Source organism: Diabrotica virgifera, chromosome 7 (assembly GCF_917563875.1).
Source record: "Diabrotica virgifera virgifera chromosome 7, PGI_DIABVI_V3a".
Lineage (NCBI taxonomy): Eukaryota > Metazoa > Arthropoda > Insecta > Coleoptera > Chrysomelidae > Diabrotica > Diabrotica virgifera.
The window spans coordinates 131,295,547-131,310,177 of NC_065449.1; the positions used below are offsets into that span (position 1 = coordinate 131,295,547).

Consider the following 14,631-nt stretch of genomic DNA (forward strand, 5'->3'; position numbering starts at 1 on the left):
GTAGACTCAGCGCTTTTAATCAAAATAATCTTACTTTCATTATATATCAAAACAATAACAAGAGAATATCGAGGTTTAGTTCTAATTCCATCGCGAACAGTAAATTAATTAGTAGTTGAGATTCCAGCGAGTAACATCACATTAAGCAAATAATATACCACCAGCTACTTACCGTTAAATACTCCACGTATAAATAAATGTATTAACAGTGAGAGTTATTTACTACATCAACCCTTATGGTCGGGGGTAACCAACCCCTAATTATCTAAGGTGGATCAGAAGATAGGAACCACCATATGGCGATCCAAGACCAGGGAAGAAACTGAAGTAAACTGGAACGAGAAATGGAAAGAAAAACGTCTATGGCTGAGGATCTTGCACCTCGACCACCCTAGAACAGTGTGGTATGCAGAAAAGGATGGAGACATCAGGCCTGACATGGAGCTGAATGGAACTTGGTATGGAGATGGAACATCGTGGGACAATGGACAATGCTATGGAACGTGCTGTAACCCAATACTCTGGGTATTGGGATTTGGAAGAAAAAGAACTGATGCAAGAGGGTGAAAATAGAAGAGAAAAGATTTCAGATAAAATGAAGAACGGCTTAGCTCAGAGGAACCACTTCAACCTGACGGAGAGACACGAACTCTCAAGTGGGGATTCGGGCTAGCTTTATTGCACAGAATACTGGCTTTGAAATATGGAAACAAAGAAGGGATAAAGTGAGACCTATTTAATAAAAAAAATAATAGAAGGCAACTAGATAAAACCACTGGAGATAGATCAATATAAAAGGACGATCAAGAGAGAAGAAGAATGGGCGCCAACTCAACAATGGTTGAGATTTTTTTTTTTTTTGAAGTAATGAACAATAAGAAATAAGCTAAATAAATGACACTTAATACAATTTCCTGAAAAAAATTCAATAATTACCTTGTGCTGCTATAGTTACTGTTAGTAGGAACTGAAATAAAAGCAAAAAATAGTAACAACAAATATATTCTTATTTATTTCAACAACATATATTATATATCAATACTTGACATATCTATATAAAACTGATTAACAGTAACAGTGAGTGGTGTTAAAGTAGAATACGACCTGACAGCCACTAACAAATAAAATATCACTGCTACTGCGCAAAGCCAAAAGGTACTAGGGAAAACAAAATCAAAGTCCGTGAGAAAGCTAGAGGGTCTTAACACTAAGGTTAGTTATGCAATCTAATAATCAATAGGACTGACAAGTGTCCAAACTACCTAAATGCCAGATCTGTGTGTAAATACTATGTTTACGCACAGACACTGGGAGATATATAAAGCTATCAAGAAAAAATGAGTACGGTCAGATGCTCTTTATACAAATATTATTTGAAAATTTATAACATAAAACTTTTCCACTTTATTTAAAACCTCTACAAATAATGACCCCTTCCCTTAACAAAATTTTAGATTAATTTACTTTATTATTATTATTTACCATTACCTGGTTTGTTCAGTTTAAAATATCAGTTTGTTAATCAAAACTCCCTTATTTACTACAAAAACTATATGTAGTATAGGTACTTAAATATGCATATAAAAGCTTACATTGGTTCTAAATACAAGAGAGCAAGAATCAATATATTTAGATAGAGAAAAACTTAACTTATCCAACAGAAGTTTCCACAAAAAAAAGGTCCTATAAGGGTGTTCCTTCAAGGCGCTACCCAAAATCCAACGAATTTGGAAGTCTGTTGGGAATAAAGCAAAAACGGCTGCTATGCTGGTGACGGTAAGGTTAGGTAATGGTGCTTGAGTTATCTTATTGTTATCCAAACCATTCCAAAAAAAACAAAAGGTGACTATAGCTTGTAACAACTATAGAATGTAGACGAACCTAAAATAAACATTTGAGAAATTTAGGCCCTCTCCGTATAATAATTGCAACAGCTAACATCCATCCTCACCGAACTCAAACAAAACATTACTGTCAAAAACATTAGGTAATAGTGCTAATTAGGTAAAAGTACTAATAAATATTAGAATAAACATTAGGTTATGCCTTGTCAAACTTGTCAATTTAGTCAGTGTCACTTCAAGATATTTTTGCGCTTGCGCGTATATACCGTTTCCCAAAGCTAGAACTTTTTATTGTACTTAGAAAAAAAATGATACAAAAACTACCGGCTATTGAATACAAAAAATGATAGAAGGACATGAAACTACGATTTTAATATGTTTGGTGACAAACAAAAAAAATATGATGTACCTATATGTATTCCAAAAGCGATGTTATAAGAATAAATAATTTAATTATATTACCTGGGATATGATACGTAGTGAAACTACCTCTCTCACGGCAAATTCCACGTGGTATATTTTTACATTCTTTTATATCAATCGGCTTCCTAAATACCCTCTAGAGATTTACTGGTAACTTTTCTTGGTTGTTCAATGATGTTTATGTAGAATATTTAACTTCTATGCCATATTTTTCCCAGATTCGTCCACAATTATCAAAAATCACTACGTATCAATGGCGAGCTACCTGACCTACTGTCCGTATCGAAAATCGATCACATCGACAACGTGGGAACGAAAGCCCTCTTCTGGTAACAAGTCGTTCTAATTCGATCATGGGCGTCACGGAGGGGTATTATTCATCCAATTTTACTTGAATTAATTTAATTAGTAACGTGACTGCTACACTCTCCCTCATCTCAGGCAAAAAAAAGGAAAACTTACAAAAGTTTCCTTTTTTTTTTCTGAGACCAACTAGTTTTAGGACCAACTGAGGAGGAATACGGTAAAGCCAAAACGTTGCGGTAGAAACCACAATGATGCTAAGCTCCATGGCTATCCATTTGCTGAGGATACCGGACCGAAATCAGTAACGAAGTCAGACATACAGTATGCAGACCACGCGAGATATATTTAATTATGCTTGCATAAATTATAGAACCGAGAAGGGATGTATAACTGACCGACATAAGTAACTGACTGACATAAGTTATTAAACGAGATAATGTACTTTATTTTAGTAAAACCAAAGATAAAAAAAAACAAACAATTACGCGTTACCCACTTACATTTTAAATATAATTTTTTTAATCTTATAGAGTAAGCCAACCATTCTCACTACTTATCACCTACATTCTCAAGTGTTAGTAAAACATCATTAAAACTATATTACGGTTGTTTATGAACAACCCCTAGTATACTACCAATAACCACTCAACATTCACCCTAAAACAAATCCTATCAATATACCCAACATTGACACTAGAGCGACCAGATTCTATTAATCACCCGAGAGTTCAATGAGAGCCTAATTTATTAGGACTAGTTGAAACTATATTACTAGAAACCTAAACATATATTATATGGTTCTGGAAATCAACATAGAACATTCAAGGTAAAAGACAATCCATAACATCTACTCGCTTTCATAGCGGTAGGAAGACACAATAAGGTAAGACGACCAGCAAGCCCACTATACTCATGGTATAGAGTATGCTAAAAAGGGTAAAGATACTTGCAAGCCCATATCTACTCGTGGTAGCGGGTATGCACAAAAGGTAAAAGATAATAAATGTCCCAACTGTAATACCTAAACTGAACTATTGACGTGGTCCAATTCTTTACTCACGACAAGAACAGTGAAGGACAGATTAATAGGACTCTATAATCAAGATAAAGGTAAGAGGTATACTCAATCAAGATATAGATAAGCGATAAACTAATCAAGGTAAAAGGTACGAGATAAACTCAAGACAAAGGTAAAGATAAACTCAATTCAGGTAAAGGTGAAGATAAACTCACATCTACCTTCTCATATATAAGGTAGAAGGAGATCTACCAGCATAATGCTCAGTAGAGAGACAACTAAGGTAACTCACATACTCATACCCACTAATCCAAACAAGTGGTAGAGAGACAGGTAACCAAACTTAAGGTAATATGATATGTTAAAACTCAAATAATTTTAAAAGATAATAACATAGGAGATGACAACCAAGTTAAACCGACTTACTTACTGCTGAATATCAGAACGATCCAATTCTATATGACACATTCTAATTTCAACCTAAGAGACATTCTAGGAACAACTTATAGGTATTAATATATGTTTATGAGCCAAGTGAAGTGCACAAGTCCAGGGTGATCAGTCCTGAACCCACGCTCAAACCCTGACGCAGTTAAGTGAAGGCATACGATCTATGGATATGGTTTCCGGAACCCACGCAGACCATAAATCACATACAATATTTTGTAAAAAGCTTTCCTAATTATCCCTATAAATACTTATTTAACTCAGAATTCAAGATGGGGAAAATTCCCATTATCCATCTTGTACTCCTATGATAGGCCGTTTGGACTTTCAAGTGACAACCACCAGCAAAATGAACAAGTCCATAAAACTAAGATATTAAACAGCATTAAGATAAGATAAAACAAGATACAAGGCACAACAAACAGATGTTAACCAGCAAAACAAATTAGACAGGTCTTAAATAGCAAACTGGTCCTCACAATTTAATCTTCGTCTGAAGATGAACCATCTGAATTATCAGACAAGTTATGTGGACCTACAGTCTTATCCTCAAGTAAATCTTTGACATGAAACCTTCCTAGTTTCTTGCCAGTGGAGGTTTCCTTCAACTCATAGATCAAAGGAGAAATAACCTTAATAACGGTGCAAGGTATGTATTTTTGACACAGCTTGGCAGATTGGAAATTTACCTTATCGGATTTAACAAAATTTTTTTTTAAAACGGAATCTCCAACTCTGAAAGATAAGGCTCGCTTTCTCAGGTCATAACGGCACTTATTTCTATCATAAGATGTCTTTAAACGTTTACGAATATCCACATAGATATCAGGAAGATGCTGAATATCTTCTAAGCGGTGTAACTTATCTGATATTGCAGGAAAATTAGTGGCATTATCTGAAATCTTACCAAAATAATCACCAGAAAGAGGAACATGACGACCAAACATTAAGTACGATGGAGGACATTTGGTTATTTCGTGAGAAGAAGTCCTGATAGCTTGTACTATAGAGTGGATATGGGTATCCCAAGCTCTCTGATCAGGAAATGAATATGATCTTAAAGCAGTCACGATTGATTTGTTAACTCTTTCAGTGTGATTAACTTGTGGGTGATAATTTGCATTGTACCAGATCTTTTGTACATTATATTTAGACAAGAGATCGCGAAAAGCTCTAGCTGTGAACTGGGGTCCATTATCGCAAGACACAATCTGTGGAACACCATAAATTAAGAAAACTTCATTCTCAAGATACTTAATAATCGCTGAAGTAGTCGCCTTAGACATGGTATGAACCAAAGGAAATTTTGTAAAATAATCGACAACTACTAAGGCATACTGAGAACCTTTATACGACCTAGGATAAGGACCAATAAGATCTAAAGATATAAGTTGGAATGGAAAATCGATTCGTCGATAACTACCCATTAAACCTGGTTGAGGAAGATTTGTCGGCTTACACGTAGCACAAATTTTGCATCGAGCGATATAGCCACGAATAGATTGACGCATCTTTGGCCAGTAATAAAGTTCAGATATACGACGGAAAGTTTTGTAGAAGCCAAAATGAGCTGCAGTAGGATGGTCATGAAAAGTGGCCAAAACCTCTGCTCTATTCGGAGTTGGAACGACTATCTTCCATTCCGACATTCCAGTAAGGGCATCCATAGAACTTAAAACATGCTTATACAACACACCATGCTCAACTTTAAAATCAGGAAATTTACCTGGAACATTCTGAACATCATCCAACATTTTTCGATACCAGTCATCTGGTTGTAAAGTAGATAAGTCTAACAAATTAATATCAAATGTCCTAGAAAGGGCATCAGCGACTACTACACCTGCAGCTTTGCGATGAACGATTTTATAATCATATTGTGCCAATTTTAAATTCCACCTAGCCAAACGAGGAGATGGGTTCTTCATACTTTGTAACCACACCAGACTACTATGGTCCGTTATGACCGTAAACGAACGACCCTCAAGAAAATATCTGAAATGTTCAATACCCGTAATTATAGCTAACAACTCTTTTTCAGTTGTAGTATAATTTTTCTGGGCTTTATTTAATTTCCTACTGGTGTAAGCAATAGGGTGTTCTTCTCCATCGACAATTTGATAGAGTACACCACCAGATACTGTGTTTGAACAGTCAGTCATCAAATAGAAAGGTTTGGTAAAGTCTGGGGCTACCATAACTGGGGAATTTGTGAGAGCCTCCTTGATTTTAATGAAAGCTTCATTAGCTTCAGGATTCCACACAATATTTTGTCCCTTTTTCCTATTTTGAAGCAAATCAGTGATAGGGGACAACAAGGTAGAATAAGATTTAACGAACTTCTTATAATAACCCACCATTCCTAGCAATCGACGGACCTGAGTGGTATTTTTGGGCACAGGAAAATCACGAATAGCTGACACCTTGTCAGGGTCAGTATGAAGACCATGTGAATCTACAACATATCCTAAAAACTTAATAGAATCACGACAAAAGCTGCTTTTATCCAAGTTAATCGTCAAATTTGCATCTTTTAGACGTTGGAACAACTGCTGCAGTACAGAGATATGAGTTTTGAAATCAGGAGTAATGACTAGAATATCATCAAGATAGTATTGACAAAGGGATCTAGAGCAGGACCTATTACCAAATCCATTAATCTACACATAGTCTGTGGAGCAGAAACCAGACCAAAAGGCATTGTAGTGAACTGATACAATCCTTTGCCATTTACTGCAAAGGCAGTAAGCTTCTTACTCTCTTCGCTTAGTGGGATCTGTAGAAATGCCTTCTTTAAGTCGATAGATGAAATGTATTTCGCGTTCTGTAACTTAGTTAGGATGATATCTATACGAGGTATAGGATAAGCATCCCTGTTAACAGTTAGGCTGTTCAACTTACGTCCGTCGAAACAGACACGAAAAGTCCCGTCCTTCTTCTTCGTCAGCCACAACGGACTACAAAAAGAAGACGAACTGGGCTCAATAATACCAAGCTTAAGCATTTCATCTACCTCCTTTACCAAGCTTTCATGCCAGGCTTGAGGCAAGGGATATTGGTATTGCCTGAAGGGCTTAGACGAACCCACATCAATGTGGTGTTCGATGAGGTGAGTTCTACCTAACTGATTCTTCGAAGAGATAGAAGAGAATGATTTAATGACCTTATTCAACTGCTCTAACTCCTGAGCATTAAGTCTACTCATATCTTTAACTGCATCAACACAAGAGATATTAAAAGAAGAGACAGATAAAGAAAATTCAGTAAAATTCAATTCACTATTAAAAGTTTTCAGAAAATCCATCCCTAGGATAACTGAATTCTTAACAGAAGGTATAACAAAAAATGTAATCATCCTTTTACATGAACTAACAGAAATCTCAGTTGTAAACTGACCTAAAATTGGTTGGACTTGACCATCAGCTGTAGTCACCTGCAAACTCTCATCCATTCCTATCTTAACATTAGAATTCTGGAGAAATTCCAGACCTAAAGAACCTAAAATAGAGATATTGGACCCTGTGTCCAGTAAAGCTAAACAAGAATGTCCTAAGATAGATATTTCAAGGTATGGACGATTATCCTTGTTTTTTCGAACTAATAATGAATTAATGTCAATATCAATAAGGGAAGATAAGGGATTACTTGGAGAAACTACAGAAGAATCAGAAAGGACATGGTCGACTAACGTCCTCTTTTCGGTTGGTATCTGCCGTTCCGTGGTCTTTTGTCTTTTGGTGGAGGTTGGGATGTTTGAGGGGTTGAGGCATGGGCCTCCTGACTCGAGAAACTGGTTCCTGGGTCTTGAGGATTTTCTAGGGTATTCCCTGTATTTTGATGGGGAGTGGGAGCCAGGGGAGACGACCCACCCCTTCTGTCGTTTCCCGAACAGAATTCGCACTCAAACTTACGGACTCCTTGACGTCCACATCCATAGCAAAACAACCCTCTCGGTTCAGAACAGTCAAGATACCCATGTCCTGGCTGACGACAATTCCAACAGGTAATTCTGGAGTTGAAGGTAGATACGTTACAAGAACGAGAATAATTTTGCCTGCCCGAATAGGATGATTCGTGATTTCTAATATTTGACCGACTAGGGACACTAGACACAGTGTCAGAAGACCATGACAAAACTTCTTCCAACCTCTTACATTTTTCAGTAAGATCTGCAATCGAGGGAATATCAGTGAGTGCTAGACTCGAATGATAAGATGGCAACAAATTTTTCTTAATAATCCGGACAATGTGTGACTCAGACAGAGGAACCTCCAAACGTTTACATAAACTAACAATCTCGTTGATGAAAATAGTGACTTTCTCCTGGGCAGCTTGTTTCCGTGACTTAATTTCATCCAATAAATTGTCTTCATAGTTATAAGGAAGAAAATCTGACTTTAATTTGGCAACTAACTCTGGCCATGAAGCAAAACTACCTCGATTATTGAGGTACCACGTAAAGGCTGAATCCCTAAACAAGTCACCAGCTGCGGAGTAACACTCACCCTCGCTGTTCCCACGTGCTATACGCAGACACTCTACCTTTTCCAAAAAACTAACAACGTTTTCATTAGGTTTACCTGAAAAATGTATGCCCCATTTATGAATAGGAGCAGACTTCATGAAAGGAAAGGAGTTTACTGATACACTAGTGTTATGAGGGGTGGAGTGAGCTTGTGGAGTCACTTTGAAATCAAGTTCACCTTCCAGAGCAAGAATCCTGAAATTAAGGGACTTCTTCACTGCCTCCTCTTCCTCTGTTGTAGGTTCCAACAGATGGACTCTACCTGCAACATGACCCAACCGAGAAGTATAGCGACCATAGTCAGTATCACTGGAGGAACCAACAAAAGAACTAATTTTGGCCTTGAGATCTGTAAGAGTAACTTCAATTTCAAGAATCTCCTCACTAAACCTAAGATGGGAAGCTGACAGAACAGCATGACTTCGGTTCGCTGAAGTTTGCGTCAAAGCACCTCTCAATGTTACCCTTTTCTGATCAACTGTTGATATTGATGGATCATTTAATTGACGGACTCTCAACTCATATTCCAACTCAGGAGCTAACAGATGCTCTACCTTAAACGCTGACATGTTACACAACTAGGAGCTATACTTGAGAATGAGATATGATAACGTAGGAAAAGCTTAACTTACTCTCTGTCCTCAAGCTAATGTTCGAGTGAATACTTATACCAGTAATGTTTGTTTGTCCGTCCAGTCGTGAAAATAGATGCAATGCACTGCTACAACTCCAGAGAAACCTAAAAATTTCAAAAAATGTTACCTCTAGGTAGTGAAATGATTTACTTGGATGCTACTCCGGACTTTATAATGAGGTATTTAGAATTTTAAAATATTTTACTTTAATTATTATTAATCCAAAATAGATATGTAGTTAATAAAAAAAACTAAGCAATTTATTCAGTCCACTTAGTATACAGCAACACAAGTTTATTTAACATATAGATATAAGATAATGTGCAAAAGCCAAAAACAAAACAAAACCAAACGTTAAACTGACGACTAAAAGTGAAAGAATAAAACCGAAAGATAGAATGCAATCATCCAAAGATACAAAGCCAAAAGTTAAAAATGAGAAAAAAAATTATAAGTTCAGAAGTTAAGTGCAAAAAAAAGCCCCAAGTTGGGTCTAGCCAATTTGTAACCCAATACTCTGGGTATTGGGATTTGGAAGAAAAAGAACTGATGCAAGAGGGTGAAAATAGAAGAGAAAAGATTTCAGATAAAATGAAGAACGGCTTAGCTCAGAGGAACCACTTCAACCTGACGGAGAGACACGAACTCTCAAGTGGGGATTCGGGCTAGCTTTATTGCACAGAATACTGGCTTTGAAATATGGAAACAAAGAAGGGATAAAGTGAGACCTATTTAATAAAAAAAATAATAGAAGGCAACTAGATAAAACCACTGGAGATAGATCAATATAAAAGGACGATCAAGAGAGAAGAAGAATGGGCGCCAACTCAACAATGGTTGAGATTTTTTTTTTGAAGTAATGAACAATAAGAAATAAGCTAAATAAATGACACTTAATACAATTTCCTGAAAAAAATTCAATAATTACCTTGTGCTGCTATAGTTACTGTTAGTAGGAACTGAAATAAAAGCAAAAAATAGTAACAACAAATATATTCTTATTTATTTCAACAACATATATTATATATCAATACTTGACATATCTATATAAAACTGATTAACAGTAACAGTGAGTGGTGTTAAAGTAGAATACGACCTGACAGCCACTAACAAATAAAATATCACTGCTACTGCGCAAAGCCAAAAGGTACTAGGGAAAACAAAATCAAAGTCCGTGAGAAAGCTAGAGGGTCTTAACACTAAGGTTAGTTATGCAATCTAATAATCAATAGGACTGACAAGTGTCCAAACTACCTAAATGCCAGATCTGTGTGTAAATACTATGTTTACGCACAGACACTGGGAGATATATAAAGCTATCAAGAAAAAATGAGTACGGTCAGATGCTCTTTATACAAATATTATTTGAAAATTTATAACATAAAACTTTTCCACTTTATTTAAAACCTCTACAAATAATGACCCCTTCCCTTAACAAAATTTTAGATTAATTTACTTTATTATTATTATTTACCATTACCTGGTTTGTTCAGTTTAAAATATCAGTTTGTTAATCAAAACTCCCTTATTTACTACAAAAACTATATGTAGTATAGGTACTTAAATATGCATATAAAAGCTTACATTGGTTCTAAATACAAGAGAGCAAGAATCAATATATTTAGATAGAGAAAAACTTAACTTATCCAACAGAAGTTTCCACAAAAAAAAGGTCCTATAAGGGTGTTCCTTCAAGGCGCTACCCAAAATCCAACGAATTTGGAAGTCTGTTGGGAATAAAGCAAAAACGGCTGCTATGCTGGTGACGGTAAGGTTAGGTAATGGTGCTTGAGTTATCTTATTGTTATCCAAACCATTCCAAAAAAAAACAAAAGGTGACTATAGCTTGTAACAACTATAGAATGTAGACGAACCTAAAATAAACATTTGAGAAATTTAGGCCCTCTCCGTATAATAATTGCAACAGCTAACATCCATCCTCACCGAACTCAAACAAAACATTACTGTCAAAAACATTAGGTAATAGTGCTAATTAGGTAAAAGTACTAATAAATATTAGAATAAACATTAGGTTATGCCTTGTCAAACTTGTCAATTTAGTCAGTGTCACTTCAAGATATTTTTGCGCTTGCGCGTATATACCGTTTCCCAAAGCTAGAACTTTTTATTGTACTTAGAAAAAAAATGATACAAAAACTACCGGCTATTGAATACAAAAAATGATAGAAGGACATGAAACTACGATTTTAATATGTTTGGTGACAAACAAAAAAAATATGATGTACCTATATGTATTCCAAAAGCGATGTTATAAGAATAAATAATTTAATTATATTACCTGGGATATGATACGTAGTGAAACTACCTCTCTCACGGCAAATTCCACGTGGTATATTTTTACATTCTTTTATATCAATCGGCTTCCTAAATACCCTCTAGAGATTTACTGGTAACTTTTCTTGGTTGTTCAATGATGTTTATGTAGAATATTTAACTTCTATGCCATATTTTTCCCAGATTCGTCCACAATTATCAAAAATCACTACGTATCAATGGCGAGCTACCTGACCTACTGTCCGTATCGAAAATCGATCACATCGACAACGTGGGAACGAAAGCCCTCTTCTGGTAACAAGTCGTTCTAATTCGATCATGGGCGTCACGGAGGGGTATTATTCATCCAATTTTACTTGAATTAATTTAATTAGTAACGTGACTGCTACAGTGCAGCGGGGACTTTTTGGTGATACGAACACAGACGTATAAAGTGGTAAGTCCATATTAGCTATTTTTATGGTATTTCCTGATTCGTATAATATAAAGTATAAAGTAATATTAACGTAATTATAATTTAAGATGCACATAACGTTTTAAGTTTTACCTATTTTTACTTAATTATTCTATTTTTAATTTCCTTATAATACCAATATCTACCAATATATATAAGGAATTTTTTTTTTACAAATATTATGGTTATTTATAGGACGTAATGATACATTTTTATTTGATATTGATTTTTATTTGATTTTTATATATTTACCAACATATATTTTATCTTTATTGATTTTTATCCATTTATTATTTTACCTACTGATTTTTATTACATTTTTATTGGTCTACTGATTTTTATAGTGATTTATATTGATTGATATAATGATTTTTTATGGCAATTTACTATATCTTTACTATTTTTGACATATTATTTTACATCCATATATATTTACTATACATCGTAAGACTGTCAAATTTATGCGTTCGTTACGGGTACAGGAATAAGGAAAATGAATATTACAGGAATAAATGAATTATGAATAAATGAGTAGCGACAAAGTTACTTGGGAAGACTTCATCAAAATAGTTGAGGAGATTACGCAAGAAGTAACAAGGCAAAGTAGAAGGGTCTTGAAGAAGAAAGTACCTAAATCTAAGGATATACAAGAAGAAGTAACGACACAGTTAATTAAATTGTATAACAAATTCACACATTTAACGAAGAAAAATTGGGAAGCGCTATCGGACAAACAAAGAGAAGCGTGCAACAAATATTTCGGAAAAATAAGAGACAAAGTTATACGCTCATTTCAAGCTGTAAACTTAAGAACAGTAGTTCCAAGTTCAATACACCAACCAATCGACAAGGAGATAGAGGAAGAACAAAGCGACGAAGAAGTAGAAGAGGAAAAAAGTGACGAGGAGATAGAGGAAAAAATTGACGAGGAAATAAAAGAGGGAAAAAGCGACATAAAACAAGATATAAAAATATTAAACATGGCTCTGACAATCAACGAATTTTTGAATATTGCAAGCAAGGTATTGCCCAACGAGTTTGATGGAAGCGCAGGGAAATTACAACCATTTTTAGACGCATTAGAGTTACTTGGAAAAATAGCAGAAGGACATGAAGAAACAGCGATAACATTAATAAAAACAAGATTGACTAATAAGGCTAGAAACCTGATAACCACAGAGGATACGATCCCACTTATAGCAGCGGCACTGAAGAAGGAATTAAGAGGCGACAATCCGAAAACGATAATAGACAAGTTAGCAAAAAAAAGGCAAGGAAACAAAGATGCAGCAGTGTACGCATCCGAAGTAGAGGAATTAGCGGAACAGTTGAAGGTAGCATACATAGCGGAAGGAATGCCATTGGAGCTAGCGAAAAAATACACAACGGAAACAGTCGTAGCAACAATGAAACGAAATGTTAATACGGATAGAGCTAAGTTAATACTGGAGGCAGGTAATTTTGCAACACCGCAGGAAGTAGTATCTAAATTTTTATCGATTGATACGACAGAGGAGAACACACAGGGAAGAGTGTTCAATTATAGGACGAATTATGAAAATAGGAGAGGACAACAGCAATACCGAAGAGGATACCATAACAAATACGAAAGAGGAAGAAGAAATAACTTCGGACAACGGAACGAAGGAGAAGAAACAGGAAACCAACGGAATTATTCCAACAGAGGATATAGACAATTCAACAACAAAACGTACAGAGGGAACCAGAGAGGAGGACGTAACAGAAACGTAAGGCTACTTGAGTTAGAAGACAGCCAAGAGGAACCAGAAAACCAGCAGTTGGGGTTTTGAATGAACGAAACAAGGAAAGTACACAGTCAGAAGTGGAATATAATATTTACAACTTCGATTTAAACCTAACGAAGTTTGTACGAATGAAAACAGGAATCCTAGAAAACACAAATACCTTTATCATAGACACAGGAGCTGATATTTCAATACTGAAATGTTCACAATACTTTATGAAGGAACATGTGAAACCAAACACAAAAGCGAAAATAAAAGGAGTAACTAAAGGAGAATTACAAACAATGGGAGAAGTTGAAACAACGCTAGAAGTAAAAGGATCTCGATTTGAGCATATCTTTCAATTAGTGGAACCTAGCTTTCCTATTCCAACCGACGGAATCATTGGGAGAGACTTTATTTCAAACTTTCAATGCATACTAGACTACGCTAACCTTAAAATGCACATTAAAGAGGACAACGATTGTTACATTAGTACAAACATTTTGGATAATATAGATAATGACACGATAATAATACCGCCTAGATGTGAAATTTACAGAGTCGTAAAAATTTTTCAAACGCTGAAGAATGACAGGATAGTGGAAGAACAGGAAATACAACCAGGAATATTCATAGCGAGAGCAATTATTTCAAGTAATAATCCGTACATCAAAATTTTGAACACAACCTACGAAACAGTAAAAGTAGAGACAAACGCAATCAAAACATTAGACATTAAATTATTCAACATATATAGACTGATCAACGACAGCAAGGATAGGAAAAAGGAATTACGGGAATCATTGAAGTTAGACATTCCAGAATACATACGTGATAAGTTAGTATCTTTATGTGAAGATTATTCAGATATATTCGCCCTAAGGCATGACATGCTAACATGTAACAACTTCTACGAGCAGAAACTGAGAGTTAAAG

General features: G+C 35.4%; 1 long non-coding RNA gene across 1 annotated transcript; it reads right to left on the reverse strand.

The window, feature by feature from the left end:
* Positions 1-10,176: 10,176 nt before the first annotated feature.
* Positions 10,177-11,877, reverse strand: LOC126888157 (uncharacterized). The gene is made up of 2 exons (XR_007699427.1): positions 11,498-11,877; positions 10,177-11,072 (listed from the first exon to the last, which is right to left on the reverse strand). It is a non-coding gene; the product is annotated as an uncharacterized LOC126888157 (long non-coding RNA).
* Between the last annotated feature and the right edge of the window lie 2,754 nt (positions 11,878-14,631).